At 39.7% G+C, this 22003-nt stretch overlaps 1 protein-coding gene across 5 annotated transcripts in view; it reads right to left on the bottom strand.

Moving 5' to 3' along the window:
• NaPi-III (Na[+]-dependent inorganic phosphate cotransporter type III) overlaps positions 1-22003 on the bottom strand; it is a 418225-nt gene that overhangs the window by 220093 nt on the left and 176129 nt on the right. Inside the window, exon 1 of one of the 5 annotated variants that reach the window (XM_083129867.1) lies at positions 3820-3984. The exons of the other annotated variants lie outside the window; for them this stretch is intronic. The gene's annotated coding sequence lies outside the window, so the exon portion shown is untranslated. Of the gene's footprint in view, positions 1-3819; positions 3985-22003 lie in introns of those variants that run through there. 5 annotated transcript variants of the gene reach the window in all.

Genomic DNA, 22003 nt, shown 5'->3' with positions numbered 1-22003 from the left:
TGATATGATGTTATAATTCTGTGTAAACTTATTCACTATATTATTTCACTGTACTCATATATACTGTGCATGCATGCATTATCAAAATAATGGACACATCGCGAATCTTCTGTCTTTCCCTTGCGCTAGCAGTTAGTTTGGCAACAGCGCAGTAGCACTGGCTGGGTATTGGCCAAACTCACGTTCCTTCTAAAAGCGTACGCGGTATAATAAGGAATCTGCTAATCATCCAACGAAATACTGTGTTCCTAGTTATAAAGTAAACGTTTCAATAACTTCTTAAAATATATATTTTTGTTGTTCATAATCTCGCATGTAGACTGTTTAAGAAGTTTCAGCTAATCTACAGTTGCCAGGCCCCACTCTATTTTTCGAAATGCAACAAACTATTGACATTAACAACTATGTGCAATATATTAAGTGAGGAACAAGACTGTTTCATCCAGTGGCGTGCCAAGGGGGGGGGGGGGGTTGGTGGAGGTTATAACCCTCCCCTTTTGCCCAATATTCCTAAAGAAAAGGCAGGAAAATATGAGAAGATGAGGGCTACCTACCAAGAAAAAGTATAAGTAACCCCTCCCATTCGAAAATCCTCACGCCACTGGTTTCATCCCTAAAAGGTAAAAAAAGGTAAAGTGTTTCCCTGTGCAAAGCACCACGCCATGAAGGCGTATAGGGGGTGTGGGGGTAACGCCCCACACTTGGTTTCATCCCTATAGTATTCAATTTTAAGAATGTTTTAAACACTTGTAAAAAAAAGCCAGGAATTTTAAATCGGTATTCATTACTACATTTTTTTTTGTTAATTGACATTTTCAGCCATTGAACAGATTTCTGTGCTCGGTAAACAAAACGAATGAAAAGACAAAGTTCAAAACACGCAAATAACCACACACTATCAAATATCAAGTATCAAAATGTGTTGTAAACAAATCTAAAAATACATGTTTAAAACACTGTGTTTAAATTGTTTTAAACATTTGTAAAAAACAAAGCCGTGAGTTTTAAACATTTAAAACAAGTTGATTTAAACACTTTTGTTTTAAACATGCCAACCCTGTAACAAACACAATCTCTGTAGACTCCTGCTCATGCTTCGACAGATATTACGCATGTTATGACATGTCTAATGTGCCCAATATCTATTTACAACAAATAATGCCTAGATATTTGTTGGCGTGATGCTTCATTGAAATTTTTCAATACTATTCAACTGGGTTACGTAGTTCATAAAAGTTCGGCAACCTCGACGTAACAAGGCATAGGCTCGCCGGGGCAGACCCGTCCCTAAATTTTTGCACAAATGTTAATTGGCTCCTGCTTTTATGTATAACTTGATTTTTTTTTTTAGCGTCCATTTTCTGCCACTTTTGGCTAATCGCGACCATGAGTATGAGTGTACGATGATGAAGGGACACTCACAAACAACACGCATGCCGAACCCGGGACCCCTGGCTTTGTACCGAGCTGTGCTAACGACTAAACCACGGAGTTCGGAACTCTTATATGTATGTTATGATTAGAAACGTAATGAATCACATGGAAATGTATCGTATGCCCCGTACTGAGTTTGAGTTATAAGTCCACTTCATGCAATAGGGACTGGACCTACAGTTTAAACTGGGATCCGAACCTCTATGTGCTGCCATTAGGTATCGAATCCGAAATTAATGTTTGTCCGAAATTGCTTAAATGGGGCGAAAATAACATGCTAAAGACATTCTCAATTCATCTCAATTTTTGCCAATTCAGTATTTTATGTGATATTTTGTATCTCTCGTAAATGCCACTACTATTACACACGAATTTCCGGAAACACAGCGAAAATCACCGCTTCAGCAGGTGCTGGGACCGCCTTCATGGCAGTGACCCTCTGTTGCCACATTTACCTACGTAGGAACTTGCCGTCAAGCAATCAATTAGGCCTACTGCTTGGGCAAGAAGCGGCGGCAACATTAAAATCCCTCCTTCCCGAAGCAGCCAACAGAGAAACAAGATTTTGTCACAATAACCATTCTGCGCTGTGAATGGACACCGAACACCGCTGTCAATGTCGCGGTTTTAATTTTTACATCAGGCATTAGGAATGCACTCTCTCCTACCTACATATAAAATTCGGGGGAAATTGCGGGCGCAATGCATGAAATTAGCTGTTGAATTTTATTAATTTGTTTTTCTACAAAATGCATAAAACTATACATGAAAATACATGGTTATTGATACACTCATCCGAAACCTTATTTAAATGAAAGCTTACACCATTCTGAACAAAATAACGAAAATTTGACGGTTCTACGATGAACTTGAGGGAAGATACGATAATTTTTAATGTAATACGTGTCATTCAAAGTGAAGCCGCATGTGTCATATAGGGAGATTTTGAAAAGCGCGTAACTTCTCAACCCCTTGATCAATCTCAATGAAATTGACAGTTTTTGAATCAGAATCAAAAGTTCTATATACCAAATTTCATCAAAATCGGAGATGGTGGGTGACATGACCTGGATGATTTGACGTGGAATGAACCCGAAAATCGAAAATGACGTGCACCACATAACAGGTGTGGACAATGTGGGAAATTTATCTTAGCTATTATGTGAGTATGAAAAAGGCTTTGGCCCCTTCCCCTTAAAAATGTTTGATGGGAAGTTACAATATTAGTACTAAACCTTCATGTATTATTGTTTGATTGTTTCTTATGTGGAGGCAATAAGAGCATGGACGTCCGGATAGGGGACGTTCCCCCGGAACATAAAATTATGTATTTTACAAATAAAATTTCATTTCGGTCACAGTAATTTATGTTAATTGTTGTAAAGGCGCTGCAGGAACACGAACTGAAGTGTTTTTTAGGGGATAACTTTATTATGGGGGGAAATATGGCTCGTCCCTCTCCTCCCTTTGGAAAAAAATACCTTAGTTGTCCTTCTCTGGGAAAAAATCCTTCGGACATTCATTAGTAAGCAACTGAATATTTCTACTGGATTCATTACTATATACACAATTTGCACTGTAAGTTTACGATAAATGAATATAATGGTTTTCTCTATTGATGGCCATTTGTGAGCCACAAGTAAGTTAATTCGGCATTTCAGATGGGACCCACATGTTAAGTTTGCCCGGGTACCTCTTGCTGAGTCAGTGCGCTTCTGTTTATTATCGCAGACAAATCGTCTCGACCACACATTAAAAGTAATAATGATACCCACTTAGTCCTGAAGGAAGTCAATCGTGGTGCCCGAATAACATATCTAACCACCGACTCTTAAATTTCATTTTTCCATAATCGACACTATGAGTTTTAATCTCCGGGATTATACAAACATTTTAGGAGCACGGGGCACCTATCCCTCGCCCCCTGGAGGCTGCCACCGCTACGCCACTGGTTTCGGAATTTGGAGTAACCCCTGTAGTTCGTCCACGCTCTAAAAACTGTTGATTATAGCCTAAAATCTACATCACTCAGTGACAACTGAAGATAGCACAAACGGAAGATAGCGGGCAAATGGATGGAGGGGGGGGGGACTGTCTGGGTCGAAATAAGCGCGCTAATCTGAGCAAGCCAAAAATGCAAAACCAGACTCGAATAAAACCGAAACTTCTTCACCGAGAGCATGACATGCACCTTAATAAGGAAATCCACAGGGGAAATAAGGTTTTATCTTAACAAGATAAAAACCTGTATCGGTGCAATGGAAAATGAACCGCGAGGAGCCCAGACAGACACGTGGGTTCGATCCGGTAGCAGAAGACTTCGGAACGCACATTTCCCGGCAACACGTACAAAACACGTGAAGTCTTGCCTTCAGAAGCACTTACCTTGATGGTACCAGTGTACAGCAGACAGCGGCGGTAGACTGCCCTGGGCGATGAAGTTCTCACTTCGAACCACCTTCACTCACTTCCACCGGGTAGTCGTCGGCTTTGCTTCCCTTTGACTTCCGGCCGCGATTCAAGTTTGCTCCTCAGTCCTCCACCCTTCCCCCCTCTGCCACAATTTAGAACTGCCTCGGCGCGCAGACTGTTGCGACATCTTGTGAGCTCTCTTGGAAACCAACGCTGAAATACCCCTCCGCTTCTTTTTCTTTTGCTTTTCGCGCCGTATTTTCGATCTAGAGCATGGCGCTCCCTGCTGTGAAAACGGCTCGAAATATGAAGTGTCTATATGGAAAAAAAAAGCCTGCGATATTTTTGAGCTGTCGGTGATGATAACATGGAAATTCTGAGAATATTTTTCTTCCTTTCCTACTCGATTCTCAACTCATTCGTTGCATTAGAGCCAGGCAGGGGCCAGGGGGGGCTCAGACCCCCTGGAACTGCCATCAGCCCCCCTGGCACTACCGTCAGCCCTCTTGATATTAGGTAAATCTATTTTCTGTAATTTATTTGCAGTGAAGAGCGAAAATGTAGACAGTAGATATTATTTTGCTCACAACTTTGGTGAAGGATAAATTCACAGAACGTGAACAACAGCTTTTCTTCGGAGAAGTCATAAGTAGCAGCAAGTATTTACAAGTATTTATGACTCTTCTCTAGACTCTAGAAAGTTCTTTCATAGGGAAGCTTCTTTATCGGTACCTTCGCTGTCCCTGTTGCAATATGTGGCTTTAAAGTCATCATGCAAATTCCCTCCGCATCTGCGTCACAGGTCAACAGGTCCCAAGTCTTCGGAACGAAGGCGAGTTTCATTGCTTCGGCCGGAGGTGGAATGTACTGTAGGCACTATGATTGAATATTGTGCATTTTTTTCCTTGTGTGATATAAATATCCGTTTCATCAAAAGTAGTATAGTGTATGCAGTAAGGGATTATTTCAGTAGCAGTCAACACTTCAAAGATCGATATTTTAAAAGACTTAAAAAAGTTTAGTATTTGTATGATATTTCTAATTTTTTTGTAACTACCTTCCTCCCCCCACACATAATTTCTCTGTAATCTTGAATTTTATTTTAATTTTAATTTTAATCTGTTCCATTGTATGGGATTTTATTCCTATTGTATTTTATTGTACTCTCTTGTTCAATTTCTTTGTAATCTTTGAATTTTATTTTATTTTAATTTTAATCTGTACTTTTTGGTGTTAGGTGGTAGACCAGCAACAGCCGAACCTCGAAAAAGTCAATTCAATTTACCTTCTTTTAATACTCTTAAACTTTTGAAAATTGGACTTGGTTTACAAAGCCCCCCTGATAACTCGTAAGCCCCCCTCCTGATAACTCGAGAGCCCCCCCTGGAGATCAGTTCTAGCTACGGGCCTGATTAGAGCACATAAAATGTTAAAGGTGTACGTACAAGATCAGCATGGGGGCTAGCCTCAGTAGAGGAGCAGTTTCTGTAACGCGCTGCGAAGATAGTGGTCGAAGGTTCGAATCCTAGATAAGGGATGGACACACTTGCACACACAAATATGTGAATTTTATGTCATACATTTTTATTGTGTTCTTACAAATGAAACTATTACTAAATATTTAAATATATAGTATTGACCATATTATTGGGCTCATTATTTGAAAAAAATGAAACGCAGATTAACTCACTTCATGTAGAGAAATTTGACAGATTTAATGTATTGTGATACACATTGCATTGTTATACACACTGCGAGTACTTCGTATGACCACCTTTGGCTCTTTTTGAGCCCATTTGAATCATTGTTTGTGTACAATTCCTTTTCACTCTTTTTTTTCTAAACTTCAAACCACGTGGTTTATGAAATTACGCGTTACACACAAAAATAAAAATTTCTTTGCAACGTACTTTTGTGTAGATTTTTAATGTGTACTTGAAGTCACAAATAATTACATTATTTGTAGCTGCAATAAAAACTCTCCCCTCCCGGAAATTTCTGGTAGGGATTATTTTTTAGGACAAGATTGTTCGTTGGGGGGAGTGTTTCGCATCCCGTTCCTAGATCAGTGTAAATATGCTGACTCTTCCGCACTATTTTTTTCCGAAGATTTTGCAGGGGTGTCCGTCCGCCCACGCGGGGAATAAAGGCGCGGACTGCACCATCAAAATTTCGCGTTGGGGGATTTTTTTGCTTAAAATAATATAAAATTCAAAATGTATATATTTTTCTAAAATATGTGTGAAAAAGGTTCACACCTTGTCACCATGCTGCGATTGATTGATTTGGTGTTTTAAGTCCACTTTTTGCACAGAAAGACTAATCTGGACTGGACCTACAGATTAAAGTGGAATCCGAACCACTATGTGCCTACACCGGGTATCGAACCCGGGACCCCTTGATTACAAGGCGGCGACGCTACAACTGCGCTATCGGGGAGGCCCCTCGCCATGCTGTGATATGTGCAATGAGATGGGGAGGTAAAGGGGGAATCAGGATATATATTCCTTAGTAATTCATTTACTTTATCTGGTCCAAATTTTTATTTCATTCGTTAGGTGAAAGAAATGGTAGAATTTAGGAGTGGCAGGAGTTCAAGTAAAGTGTTAAGTAATTGAATACTAGTAGACACGCTGTCGTAATTAAACACTTTATGGGGGAGGGCTATGCCCTGATATGGGAGGAGGGGGTGTACACGCGATTGGCCTTGCAGGGGGATGAGCACCCCTGTGCTACACTATCAGAGAAACAAATCGCCCCTAAAAATAATCAGATGAATATCGAGAATAACATGTAACGCACTTTACATGCATAAAAAAACTGCAACAAATTTGAATAATTTACTTGTGGTGTGTTTTGATTTGAAGGTATACGAGGGGCTGCGTTAGACATTTTGTTGATTACCATCTTTGCTCCCAGAGTAGAAGTTTCCAAGCTAGACAATCTGATAATTATTATTATTATTTGCATAACTTCTCATCTTTGGGGGACAAAATTATCATGAAGGGGCAAAACATGCAATCCACATATCTTACATTTACTATGCGGTGCCAGGTTAAGTCAAAAAATTGTTAAATATATGAGTTGCCTACCCTCCTTTTTACTAGAAAATCCCACAAAATTGAAAATTTTGAAAAAGTCTAAAGTTTGATGCTCTATAAAGCGCTTCGAAACTCAGATTAAGGTTTCATTCCCATCATATTCACTTTCATTTTATTTTTGTCACGAAATTTACCTATACAATCCTGACAGGGTGGGCCATGGGGTATAACTAAATGCAAAGTAAGACTGAAAGAAAGATAGGCCATAGACACACAGAGTCAGTGGCGGCAATTAGGGGCGCGTGAGAGGAAGTTGCCCTCCATTTTTTTGCCACTTCTCGCTCCCCACTATGGTCTTCTAATGCTAAGCCTTGTCTATGAAGAAAAAGTAAACTGTCCATGGCCCTTCCCAAAGTTTTGGCATCCAATCGCCGATGCTGCACATAGCAATTGTGTTCAAATTAACTGGAAAGACAGGCTGACAGTGACGTTTTCAGGATTATTTTTCGAGTGAGGCCCAATATTCGATAAATAAAAGTTTGTGGAAAATTATTGGGTGAAATAATACTGAAATAACAATTTCTACCTCCCCAAGGAGCATGTTTCTATTCACATCTCACCACCAAATGTTTAAGGGTATATACTCTGCCCCGTTTATCTCTAGGGTAAGCGAATGAAAACAAGTCTCTGCGTAATTATATTCCTTTTCCGGAATGTCTGGAGTAAGAGAACGCGAACTCGTCCTGGGCGCACGTTGCGGGTGTGTGCCTCGTCAAATGACCCCGCCCACAAGCTTTCGCCTCTGCGCGTCGCTACTCCAGACATTCCGGAAAAGTTGTATAGTGACGCGAGACGGCTGCACCAATGAACACGTGAGAAGAAATGGGATTGCGTGTAGGCGGGGAAGGGAGCGACTGCAGTTACCAGCCTTCACAGCAGCGTGTACTGCTTCGCTCTGCCCACTCAATTTCCTCCCCCTTCTCTTCCGCTGTGCGTGGTCTTGCTACAGAGATAAACGGTACAGAGTATAGCGGATCAAGCCTACAATTCTCCATATTCCAAGCAGAAATGAGAACGACAAACGGATAGACGCTGATTAAAGGGGTGCCGCCAAGGACCCCTTACTTTTCTTCCGCACCCCCTTCAGCACCCCTTTTTCAACACCACTTTTCAACCGAAAGTACTGTTAACTCTTCACAAAGGAAAAAGTTTGTAATAACCAAAAACAGTTTCTGGCAACCAAACACTTGTTGAAACCAGTGAAAAACAAATTATTATTCACCAGTACTGAATGCTCTTTAGTAAGGTAGGTGAGCCAAAGGTGGGCCCTAGTTAAGCTTATAGGGCAATTTACAAATCTCCAATGAGAGATAAATTTATAAAATTTTAATAAATAATTCTTATAACTGTAAAATTTCTTGTAACTTTTTTGTAAAAAAATAATTACAAAACCGTTAGTTCCCAAGGTGGCGCATGGGTACCAAAGGTGGCCGGCTCACTGTTTAGTTTCGTAGAAAATGTTGCTTGTGCTCATTAAGACATATTTATTCATGTTTCTTCATTTCTTTAGAATTTATTAGAGAAATGGATAGTCTCAAACTTTTGATTGGTGACATGCATTATGTACAGTAACGACGCATAACGAAATAAATAAAAGAAACACTTCCGCAAAAAAAAAAATGTATCACTGAAGTATTTAACATATAAACTCAACATGTTAATAACATTTAGTGATTCATGGAAGTCTGCGCAAATTTAACATTATTACATAATCTTTAATAATAAAACGTATTTTAATGTGAAAAAAGTGTAAATTCCAGAGGCGAGTGTAACCTGTTTCCAAGGTGACCCGCCATTGGCCATCTTAGGAACTCGCCTCAGGGCTACGTTTTTCAACAAAAATAGGTATCGTTCCTTTGACACAAAAAACATTTTTACAATGTAACTATGTGAACAAAAAGATAATTAAACGAGCTTTCAAAATATGTATAAATATGTATAAAATATTGACATTCGTTAATTTCAAGGACGTACACACACACATTTCTTACTTACCTCAAAATAACAACGACAAGTAATCTCCTCGATCCCCGACACAATAACTTACATAAAATGGCTGCTGGCAACCCGAGACAATGCACCAGAGGGGGACTGGGTACATTGATGTAGTGCCATTTGTTAACTTTGTTAAATACTAATATGATTTTCGAGAAGTGGGCCACCTTTGGCTCACCTACCTTAATCGAGCACGTGTGTTTATACTTACGAAAGATTTTTTTCAAAATAACATCTTTAGTCAATGGTACTATGTTTATTATTTACAGTTGCCAAATAGCTTAACCAAACGTGTATTGTTAATTCAATCAAATCATTTCTTTTTCTGTGTTGCAGTGTCATTTACGTTATGACTAGGGACATTGAATTTTCGCGATGCACGAAATCGCGAAATGTGAAAAAAAGATGCAATTTTGAACATTCTGCACGTAACTACACCCCCAATGATGAAATATGCATGAGTTTTATTCGCGAAGTAATGCGAAATGTGTGCTTTTCCACGAAATGAACGCTTTTTCGCGAAATAACTGTGAAATATCATCAAATTAAGTAGGAAACACGCAAAAACCGGCAATCGAGGTTGTGCGCGCAAACTGTCGATTTGTAACGAAACGTTTGCCTAAAGTTTCCTACCACTTGCAGCTGAAGAACGTTTTATCTTCGATCACATCACGAAGACGCTGCAAATTGGGATTTCCCATGCACATAATCTCGGTTCGAAAACTTCGCTCCCTGTCAAGCTGCATTCCTTTCTTCCCCCGAATATGCATTTTAGAAATGAAGTGATTTTGTGTTGATGTTTTATTTTTGGTTGGACAGCTAAGTACTTGTGTATGTGTACAGTATATAAAAATGAAGAAATAGTTTATCAATTTATAGCTCTTTTGTATGTTGTTTCCTCTCATGATAAAAAAGTGTGTGCCAATTTTTTTTTAACCGCTGGTATATACCGTTGATCTAACATTTTTTTTACCGCTCTCCTCAGTTTTTATTTACCATAAATTTGTCTCCCTAGAAATTACTTACGAAAAATATGTCGTCATGAAGAGAGATCACTATTATTGTAAAGCTACTACAGGCAAGCTATTGATACTACAGTCGGGCCGCGATAAGAAGCGGTGTGCAATCAGAACGCAAAACGGCAGAACATGACCAAATTCTGTCTCCTCGTTGGCTGCCATGTGGCTGGGGGTTTTCTGCGTTGCCACGTTCGCACAAACAGACGGACAGGCTAATCAGCTGTTGGCAAGCTCGGGAAAAAGTAAAACGTCACGCGAAATTAAGCACGTACGTATCAGTATGCTAATATATGTTATTTTCGTCGTAAAGTGAGAAATTAACGAATCTAGAAGTTTGAATCTGAAGTTTCTTGTAGGTTAACGTTAACTACTAGTGTGAATTTTACTTTCCGGCAAGCATGAAACATTTTCTCTTCCTCCTCTACACAGCAACCGAAAACCTTCAATGAAAGAACCTTTGTTGTGTTTTTATTATGGTACATTGCAAGCATCAGCTACCGGCATCTTTTTACTTGTGTTGAGTCATATCACAATTACCAACAAAAGAAAATGCGTCTTGTTTTATGAACATCTGTGGCATATCGTTCTCTCTTTGCCTTCTTTGTCACGCCGCGGCGTTCGTCTTTTTCGCAACTCGATACCGACCGCAGCTATACCCGCCTATGGTTTTTGTATACGAAACTCGCTCTTTATTTTGTAAAGACATGGAATTTATACTTCTGTAACATTGTTAAAGCTTCAGAACGTACAAATGAAATGTATTTCTTGAAAATTAGGGCGAATTACGTATAAACAAATTACGTACAACTTGGTTTCGTTAACACGTTTTTAATTTCTATTTTGCGGAACCTACAAAAATTCACCTCTAAAACAGAATTTGACAGAACTGAGTTACTGTATTACGGATAAGAATCTACCAAGAACAAATCAATTGTGTGAATTGATTGATCGAGTTGCTGTTTTAAAGTCCACTTTATATACACTGCGGCTAATCTCGAATGGACCTACAGTTGGAAGTGGGATCCGAACCACTATGTTCCTCGACAGGGTATCGAACCCAGGACTACTTGATTACAAGGCGATGATGCTTACCCTACCACTGTACCATCGTGGAGGCACATGTGAGTGTGTGAAGTGAGATAATTTGGGAAGCTACATGAGAATACATTTCTGGCAATACAGAGTTCAATAAATTACAACGAAACGCTTGGTAATTGCTCGATTTTCGTAACATTAATGATACATTTGGTACATGTGTTTTCGAGCTACCTGTAGGCTATGTAAATACATGAAAAATGAATGAAAGAACAGAAGTAGTTAACGTTGTTCCTTCAAATATGAACAAAGTCGGAATGAAAACAATGAAAGGGTCCCGTTGTTGACTGTTGAACCAGATGTTTAATCCTACATGTGTTTCTGTGGGCTCGCGAAAATCCTGAAGTAGGTCAATCCGGCAACGGCGCGTCACTACCAGAGCGGGTGGTTCCACGCCGGTTGCTAGCGCGTCCCGACTGTAATCTGAAAGGAAAGCCATATTTACTTTCTTTTTAGATGTTGTGGTCAAAGTAAGCAAGCAAAAATGAATCAAGTCATGGAAGTTGATTGGTATTTGATGTAGTGGTTAAAGCATTCATGCATGTTTCAGTTTTCCTTCATTTTCAACATCGCACCCTCTAAATTTCATTCCGCAACCCCTCAGCACCCTTAGATACTGGCGTATGTAAGATTTTTTTCCCGGGAGCATGGGAATGGCATACATATTAAGATATTTCGTATCTATATTTGAAACTTTCCACTCTCAAAAGATGGCAATCAGGGTTCATTTGCATTTACCACTGTTTTTTCCTGAATTTTTCACTGCTTTTATTTGAAAATGTTGATTTTCTCAAAATTTCGGAGGGGGCTGTAGCTGCGTACGTACCAGTCAGTGCTATTAGATGGTTAATCCTGGCACCGCTGCTGGCTGGTTGGTGCACCTGGATGCAACATCCAACAATGACTTTGAGTCAAAAGAGTCCATGATTATTGAAGATCAAAGCAGCACTTCAAAGCGAGACACACGCACGTTCGAATCAAAATCCATTTCCTGCTGCAAGGGTGCCTGACAACCGAACTGCTGAGCCGGACGCAAATTGCTCGAGTTTATGCTTGTTGCTTACAGAAGGGGAGATCAGTGACTGTGTTGCATAATTGAACAACAATGGTAGGCATTTTGCGAATTCCTGAAGCAGAAGGAATATTTCACAAACTAACATGTTGCGTAACGAGGTCAATGGATCCACTTACTGGCATATATCGTTTATTAAACGCTTCTTATTTTAGTTTAGCATTGAAAACATCTTGCTGCAGCATTTTTTTTTACCTGATGACCTACAAACAGTGGTTTCAAATTGTACCCCTCCTAAAGCTATCAATTCATATCGCATCCTTTCCCCTGAAAATTTGTCTGGCAAGTGCAAGGCTTTACAGTTGGTAGAAGCAGATTTTAGATATTATATAATTGATTAAATGTTATTGCTTAAATATGACCTACTTAATAATAATAACCACATCATTTTTGAAGAAATGAAAGTTGAAGCCCTTCCATTCTATATACAGGGTGTTTCCGTTTACGACACCTCTTGCATCACCTTCTGGCAAGAATCCTTGCTGTGTATAGTATGTTTTGAATGACTCCAGGGATGTTAGAACGGATGCGACTCTGTCGTGCCTGCATCTATGCTGGGGTCGCCATGTTGAACAACTACTGTAAGATTTTTCCTTGTAGAGTGCTAAGATACACTTTAGTAAGGCCCATATTAAATCTTGAAGCCGAATCTTTCAGTTGTCTTACCACTGTCACAGGTAGCCCCAACTATTTTTGCCTTATAACATTTTAATGTCGCGTTTTGGGACTGGAGTTCCTTATCTCATGTTGGTACTAGTGTTAGTTTCCGTACACCCTGTATGTATGGTCATGATGACCTACTGCCATTTTATTCTTTCTATTTGTTTCTTAACCTCTCTAATTCATGTGCACGCAATTCTTAATTGTCTTGCTAATTAACTATGTTTACAAAAGTGTTAATTAATTTAACATTTCCTTGGTTCTTTTCCAGATTTCAGACCTTTGCATTGATATTTGAAACTTTTATTCTTTCTACCTCGATTAGCTTTTCTTTGGTAATATCACTTTTTGTAATAAATACATTCCAAGGGTGGAAACTGTGTTGTCGGTTTGTTGCTTTACTCTCATGGCTGGTTTACATTGGTCGAGTGAGCGGGAGAGTTACTGGGCTGTCTGCTCGACTCGACTCTTCTATGGCGAGTAGCTGTTCACACATTCTACTCGACTCCAGCAAAGTGGGATAGTAGCTGCAGCTGTTTGGTGTTCTCTCGACAGAATGAACCCATCGACATTGTTAGCGATTAAAAAAAAAGTTCTGAAACGGTTTACACACTTTTTTCACGAGAAATTAATACAATAATGCACGAGGACATGTCTGGAAAGAAAACTAATTTTATTGATTTTCTATTTTCCATCGTTCTTGGTTGTACGTAGAACGTAAATTTTAATTTTACTTCTCCTACGCCAAATACATCAAGTCTCATACGCCCGTAGTTTTTTATTTTGTTTGTTCTGTAGAGTTTATAATATTGAATATTAAAAACGGGCTGTCCTATAATCGACACAAATTCCATTGACACTCACACAACAAATATTCTATACTGTCCTCAGAAAGTGTTTACATTGACCGAGTGGTCTGTCGATTGATTGATTAGATGTTTTAAGTCCACTTTGTGCACAGTAAGGCTAATCAGAACTGGACCTACAGTTTAAAGTAGGATCCGAACCACTATGTGCCTCCAGAGTGTTCTGTCGAGTTTACCCGCGAGTGAAAAAATCGATGGGAGAGGAAGCAACTCGGTCGAGCCGCTGTCCTCCGTGGACAGCCACTCGACTGTCATGACTACTGGAGCGAGTACTGGCTCAAGTACTCTCCCCAGTTGATTACACGAGGAGAGAAGCTCGCTTTACCCTACTCGCTCCAGCCACTCTCCCGTCTACTCAACCAATGTAAACGAGGCTTTAGTCATGAACCAGGTTTTTTCCCCTCGCAGTTAAACCAAGAAGGTGACCTACCCTCTGTTGCCAAATCATTACGCCTCTTAAGTTTGACAATGCAGTACAAACCGGCCTGGGCATGAGTGTTCTTTGCGAGTGTCCCTTCATCACTCATCCTCATCGTCGCGATTAGCAAAGAGTGGCAAAAATAGTGACGTAAAATAACCTAATTAAATGAATATTTCTTTCTGCCCGCCCACAAAAGCGACAAATGTGCATAAATAGCCCTAAACTCTCGTAGTTCAGAGAAAGGAGAGTGATATTTGTAGAGGGATTCTATCCTTTGCTTGTGCTTATGGGAGTGCTATATATACACGTATAATACACTTACGCTTTGAGAGAATTTACTGTAATTTCTCCCACTGTAATTATTTTTAGAGCGAGGATATTTCAAGGATCACCACGCCACTGAAAATAAGGAGTTGTTTCAGATGATGTGGGATGCTTGAAGGTCGGTCGAAGAAATATAAAGAAGAAGAAGAAAATGAAAGGAATGCAATACGCGTTCAAACCGAGCTACTTGCAATTGTTTTAGCGCAGCAAAAGAAATTGGAAGTCATAACTCAATTTTCCACATTCAATTCTCTTCTGGATTTCAAATGTTTATAGTACAAGAACTATGACATACAGCAAATAAAAGTGCATATCAGTACATAAAGAATCTCTCCAAGTTTGCACTCGAAATAGGCCCCATCACGTAATTCTAGATTTAACCGCTAGGTGGCAGTATAACGCTAGAGTCCCTGGAGGTATATCTTTCTTTACATATTTTTAACGAAAAGTTTTCTATTCATCATTTCTTTAATTTTCACACATTTATTAACTTAATTTCTTCATCTTTGAAATGATACGGCCACTACATTCAAATCAATTACAAAAATAAAATGTTAGGGAATTCTAAAACGCAGAACAATTTGTGTTCACCAGTGCACGGCATGTTCGCGTTAACTAGAGTCCCTGGATGTATGACTTGACGTCCTCACCTACAACAAAAGCTTTAACAATTGTTTCGTAATAATTTAGCGCAATCTTTTACTGTAATGTTGCAAGTGGGGTCGACGTCGCCTTGCAATCCTGGGCTTCGATATTCGGTGGAGGCACATAGTGGTTCGGATTTCACAATAAATGTAGATCTAGTCGCAATTAGCCTATTTGTGCATAAAAGTGGAGCTAAAATAACGTTCAAACTTTAATGTTACAACAAACTGAACACATTGGACAAGTGCATAATTAATGAAAGGCACCTTCGGGCCGTTTCTTATGAAGACTTCAATATTTCACACACCTCTATTCTGAATCAACAAAGGGTTTGGTGTAAAGTAACACCTAATATCAGGTTTCAAATATTCGGAAGATGTACAGTTGAATATACGTTTTGGTGTGGTACATCATGAATATTGGTATTTTTTAGTGTGAGATTTGGTGTTAGAAGTCATGAATGTTGACATTTTAAAACACCCCATTTTGTGTTAAATGTACATGATTATTCTACTTTCAAAATACTAGATTTGGCGTTGAAACTCAGGAATATCGGAGTTTTAAATCACCAAGACTGGCGTTGAAATTCAGGAATTGGTGTTATATCACACCGATCTTGGTGTTGTGGGAAATAAATATGGGTGTCTTAAAGCACCAGGTATGAGTTCTGCAACACCATTTGGTGCGGCTACTGAGTTGCAACACCTTTTGGTGTTGTGACCTGGAATCTTTTTAACAGCATATGTACTCAGGTAAAACGCTATATAAGTGTTCTCTTCCGAATTCTTTCCTGATAACTTTGAGGGTTTGTTAGAAATGGTTGCGATTACTGTATATGAATTCAAAGATCAGATCGACATTTTATTTCTTTTAATAATTCGGGAATTAGGACGGACACTGGAATCGTTGCAACCCAAATGTGTCCAAGACTGTACGTGGTAACTACGGGAAATAATTTACTCGGTGATTTTATTCATAGTTGCTCCCCTGAATTCAAGCAAAATCAATCTTCTGATGTTCGGAAAGAATAAAGTAAGTTACTATCCCAGCAGTTTCAAAGAAACGCCTAGAAATAACAACAGTAGATCGTTGAATAATTTGGTAAAAGCTATGCGGCGTTCACACGGTGTGATTTAACGCAGTAGCTGCAGAGAGCAATTTTAAGGTTTGGTTAGGTTAAGTGCGTTAGGTTTGATGTTGTTGGTTGGTTTAATTGGTGTTTTAAGTCCACTTTATGCACAGTAAGATTAATTGGGACTGGACCTACAGTTTAAAGTGGGATCAGAATCACTATGTGCTTCCAGCGGGTATCGAACCCGGGACCCCTTGATTACAAGGCGACGACGCCACCACTTTGTCATCGGAGAGGCCCGTTTGATGCTGTTAGTTTTCCCAAACTATGTATAGGGTTGTTCATAAAGTAATGCCCAGATTTTTTCTTGTTAGTTTGATTTGGTGCTTTAAGTCCACTTTGTGCACAATAAGGCTAATCGGGACTGGACCTACAGTTTAAAGTGGGATTCGAATCACTATGTGCCTCCAGCGGGTATCGAACCCGGGACCCCTTGATTACAAGGCGACGACGCCACCACTGCGCCATCGGGGAGGCCCGTTTGATGCTGTTAGTTTTCCCAAACTATGTATAGGGTTGTTCATAAAGTAATGCCCAGATTATTTTCTTATTGAAAACTGTTTATTAAACATAAATAAAATTCATATTCAGCAAAGGTACAGTCCCCAGCAATAACAATGAGACATGTAGATTATGAAATGTTCGATTCCCTGCAAGGCGTTATGCGTATTGCCTACGGTGATAAGTGGATTTTAATAGCAAATTTCAACGGCAATTTCTTCCACCGCCGTATAGTTAGGCAACGCACATAACGCCTTGCAGGGGAGCGAGCATTTCAGGATCTAGGTGAACCATTTTTATTGCCGGTGATTGTACAGTCACGGACACTTCTGGATTGTAACAATTCCATTGAAAGTCAATGGAATCGTTACACCCAGAACTGTCCGTGACTGTACATGTTTCAGCTTCATGTGCTATTTTTCCAAATTCTCCGTTCAGTTCTGCATCGCAACGCGGAACATGTGTGCGATCCCTGCACCAAGTCCTATCTTGTTCCAGTAGTCATGCTAGTTCGCGCGCGAGACCACGCACAAGTCGTTTTCACGGCACGGCGAAGGAAAGAAAGTTAGCGGGGAACGGAAAACAGCATCTATATATAAAATAGAGCTTTCCCAAAGCCGACGTTGCCAAATTTCAGGACAGTTCGACTATATTTAAAACGTCGTGGGCAGGTTATGCGCGACGCTCGTCATCCGAAAGACTGCTCCATACAGCATCCAAAGATAGAGAGGGACGGAGAGATGCTCATCTATCTTCTGGAGAACGAGAGAGAAAGGGAGAGAAATCTTAGAAATCTTGGCAATCGAGAGAAGTGCAACCGAGATGATGGCAACAGAAAGATGCTGCATGCGAAATTTCTATTTATTGCAACATGATGCATGGGTTCAAGTGGTGGTCAAACGAATTTGGTCGAGAGGAACACTTGGATGGAAAAGCATGGTAGGAGGATGCGAAGGCGGATTTGAGGAAATGAGGGATGTGATCATGGAGGAGTAAATCTTTGAAGAGAGACGGATATGCTGTAATGATACTGGAAGTTTTAGTTCAAAATAGAGAGTTGAGTCAAGGAGAAATTTAAAGATATCGTAGAGGTGAGCCAAATTAACTCACGGATCTAAGAAATGTTCCAACAAGAATCTTGAATCATCTGCATATGCTGAATGCTGTAGTTATTTATTCTCGGTGCTTGTAATTTAAATTTAAGATGAGTTCGTCATACTCGAATAAGAGCGATGCCATCGATTTTCTTTTCACAGGTGGTTGGTGATATTTATCAGTGGTGCAGATACGATTCTAATTTAACAGGATACAAAGTTCACTTTGTCTATGTGTGTGCGTGTGTGTGGAATGGCCATAGACAGAAAACATTCAGGCGCTTACTCATAATTGATTTTATATTGAACATTGATTGATTTTTCGAGCATGGGCACATCAGCTCATAGGCTATAGTTGTCCCTGACGCAATACTGGTATAAGTCACTTAACGAAAACAAAATTGAGAATAGGCCCCCCACAAGAAAAGAAAATATGTCTTTTACAACTTCATTACTCAGTTTTATAAAACTAATTCAATCATTCACTACTTAATAAGAACCAGAACTATACTCTCTCTGACCCGGTGGAGGCACATAATGGTTCGGATCCCACTTTAAACTGTAGGTCTAGTCCCGATTAGCCTTACTGTACATAAAGTGGACTTAAAACACCAAAACAATCAATCAATCAATATACTGTCTCTGAGGACTAAAATCTCCTTACTTAGATTAAATTAAAAGCTGAGACTGTAAAGAGGCACTCAGCACACATATGGAAAATAAAACAGTACAACCGTCCCCACAAAGAATTATCCTGGAAGTGAACCCAGGCGCCAGAGCCTCGTTGTCCTGCAAGAAGCTGTGTAAATTAGATTGACTTCTGAGTGCCTTACCAGGTCACCCCTTACAGTTAAGCATGTATTTTATGAACCGAGTATCGGTAAAATTGATCGATTGATTTGGTGTTTCAAGTCCATTTTATGCACAGTAAGGCTAATTGGGACTGGACCTACAGTTTAAGGTGGGATCGGAATCACTATGTGCCTCCACCGGGTATCGAACCCGAGACCCCTTATAGGTTAAATCTATATTGCATTCAAGCACTGGGGATGCGAATGTGAGTAAGACGCTACGATGTCAGAGGTCGCAGGTTTGAACTCTTGTCAATTGGAGAGCCTCCCTGATGGCGCAGTGGTAGCGTCGTCGCCTTGCAATTAAGACCTCCCGGGTTCGATACCCGGTGGAGGAACATAATCGTTCGGATCCCACTTTTAAACTCTAGGTCCTGTCCCGATTAGCCTTACTGTGCATAAAGTGGACATAAAACACTAACTCAATCAATCTTGTCAATTGGGAAAGGTGTAGCTTTGTTCTGCCATTTCATTAATTTCCTATCATTGCATTGTTGTTTGTTTTAAACCCACTTCATGCTCACAGACGCTAATCGGGACTCGGCCTACAGTGCAAGTGGGATCCAAACCACTGTACAGTCGGAGAAAGAATTACCTGGGCCACGGGACCTATAATTTCGTAACGTCTTAAAACCTGTTGTTTGTGCAACCCAAATATCAAAATATTCGCTTAAGTTTGTCTGGTGGATCTGTGTTCTCGGGAAGGATTGAGCATTGATAGCATGAGTCACATGACTCATGCCCCAGCCACAACAAACAGCTGGGTGCTACAAGTGCTCCAGAAGAAAAATTCAGGAACTGGTTTCTTGACAAGAGCTAGTGTTGCCCACGAGACGAGACTTTGGCCTGTCTCGTCTCGTGGAAATGCTGTGAAATGCTGTCTCGTCTCGAAAATATTAGTTTGTCTCGGGAAACATGATCAATCTCGTCTCGTCTCGAATTTTTAAAAGCCTGTCCCGTCTTGTCCCGTGGGCAACACTAACAAGAGCTACTCGTAAGGAAATATTCTTTCGAGTGATATTAGAGTCATTGTCAAGAAGGTTCACTGAAATGATGGTTTATATCGAGTTCTCATCACAGACCACATGTCACACGTTAATTGTTTAAGTCCAGTTTATGAACTGGACCTACAGATTAAAGTGGGATCCGAACCAAATGTTCCTCTATCTGGTATTAAATTCGGAAGCCTTTGATTACATGTCGAAGACGTTACCACTACGCCATCGGAAAGGCAATGGAACGCCTTGAGAAAGAGACGAGTGAAACCATATTTGGCGTAAATTTTAAAAATAAGACAATATTTTGTGGTCACAGTTTCGAACCGTGCGAGAGGCATATATATTTTTTGTCCCATCGTTCATTTCACGAGTTTATAATTCTTCCTCACCGACACGATTAACGCCAGTGCGAGAAGAAAAGCGAAGTAAAATAACTGAAACAGAAATAAAAGGAAAAAGCGAAACAAATTTTATCCATAATATTCTGCAGTCACTTCAGTCGTGTTCAAGGAATGCTACCTTTAAAGAGAGCCGTGGTATCTAACTTGTCTGTTTCCCTTCCTTTGTGCTCTCGATTCGCTCTGTCACGATTGGTCTAAAACTAATTATTGCGACGTTAATTAAACAATCCAAACAACGAAACAATGCACAATCAACTGCTCAACATTCCAATTTCTTTCGAATCGGAAAACAATTGAGATGCAGTAAAATGAAGCAAGAAACAGTAATAAACTGGGAATTTGGTACGGTATAGAATTAAATCGGAGAATATGTTCCATTTGATTGGATTTTTGTTATTTAGTGTCGCTATTCTTTCACTTTTGGCAAATAGCGACGATGAAGATGAGTAATGAGTGATGATATGATGACATTGATTAACGGACGCTCACCAAGAACACCCATGGCCAAGCCGAGATTCGAACCAGGGGCCCATGCTGTCGTAGCGCGCTTTGCTAACCACTCCGCCACGGAGGTTGGTTAGGAGCGGACATTATACCATATTTTGTGTGCGCAATTGGGATCAATCAATGGAATGACTAGGCATATTATATTATTAATATATTCATATCATAATATCACGTCATATTATTCGGCACGAAGTAACATCATAGACATTCAATCTTGCATTATTGCCTTTCAACTATTTCTTCGACTTCAGGTTAATAACATCAATAAGATAAATTATGAAACAAATGATAATGAATGTGGGATATTGACAGTTATTTCGAATTACCTGACACAAGCAACATTAAGCAGACTCGGTGGGCAAACTCATTAAGTGGTCAACCTTCGATCTCGTCACCAAAGTTCCCGGATTTGAGTATCGTCCTTGTCACAGGTGTTTGAGTATTTCGTCATTAATTTCATGTAATGGTCACTCGTCCGCGACTAGGAAGAAAAGTGATGTTCCGTAACAAAACTAATAAAAATAAACATGATCGAAGAGTACTTATTTCATCTCTCACGAAATCTCCTACAAAACGGGGATATATGAAATATATGTATCTTCACATACTTTTTCGATTTCTATATTTAACTAGTCGAGACCGAGAACGGGAGAGCAATTTTCAATTCGAGAAACCGAGAGACGGAGACACTGTCAAGTCTTGTTTCTTTCTTGACATCTGCCTAATTGAGTTGTTGTTCTGTTCGTTATTGGCTTTGTATTGGCAATTATTGTCATTATTCCTCGCCTGTAGGTAAACCATAAGGACGATTTATGATGAAATACAGTAGAGCAGATAAAAGGGCAAGAACAAGAGAGTCATGCGTGCCCGGGACTTCAACCCAGAACCTTACGTTACGAGATTTGAAATTCTAGAGAAGGCATCCGTGTTTCGCTTGGCTTTCTCTTTCCTCAACTTCTGTTATTTTATCATGCACGTATAATTAAAATGGATCTGAGAAAATACGTTGCGATCCATAATTGTGTTGGTTAGATGCTATAAATGTGAACTCCAACATGGAATAAATTATTTCCTTTTGTATGTGGTTGAACATGAAATTTTCTTACACTGTGACAATTTCTTTTTTAGTTTTTCTGCACAGATAAGCTAATCTGGACTGGACCTTCAGTTTAAAATGAGATACGAACTACTACGTGCATCCACCGTGTATCGAACTCGGGATCCCTTGATTACAAGGTGACGACGTTATCATTACGCCATCGAGGAGGCCCCGTGAGAAAATATTATTCACTCGATCTATACAATAATTTATTTAAACATTTACATTTTCGTTTTCTTCTTTCTTTCTTGTTAACTACTCTTCTACGACTCTTTTTTTGTCTTGGAATTTCTTCTTGTTTCAGGAAGAAAATAATACATGGAGGCTGTATACCCCCCCCCCCCCCTCCGTGCAAATAGATAGAAAGCTCACTCTC

Source organism: Lepisma saccharinum, chromosome 10 (genome assembly GCF_977018435.1).
Source record: "Lepisma saccharinum chromosome 10, izLepSacc3.1, whole genome shotgun sequence".
NCBI lineage: Eukaryota > Metazoa > Arthropoda > Insecta > Zygentoma > Lepismatidae > Lepisma > Lepisma saccharinum.
Note: the sequence above shows the minus strand (reverse complement) of the source record. Positions and strands in the feature narration are given on the sequence as shown.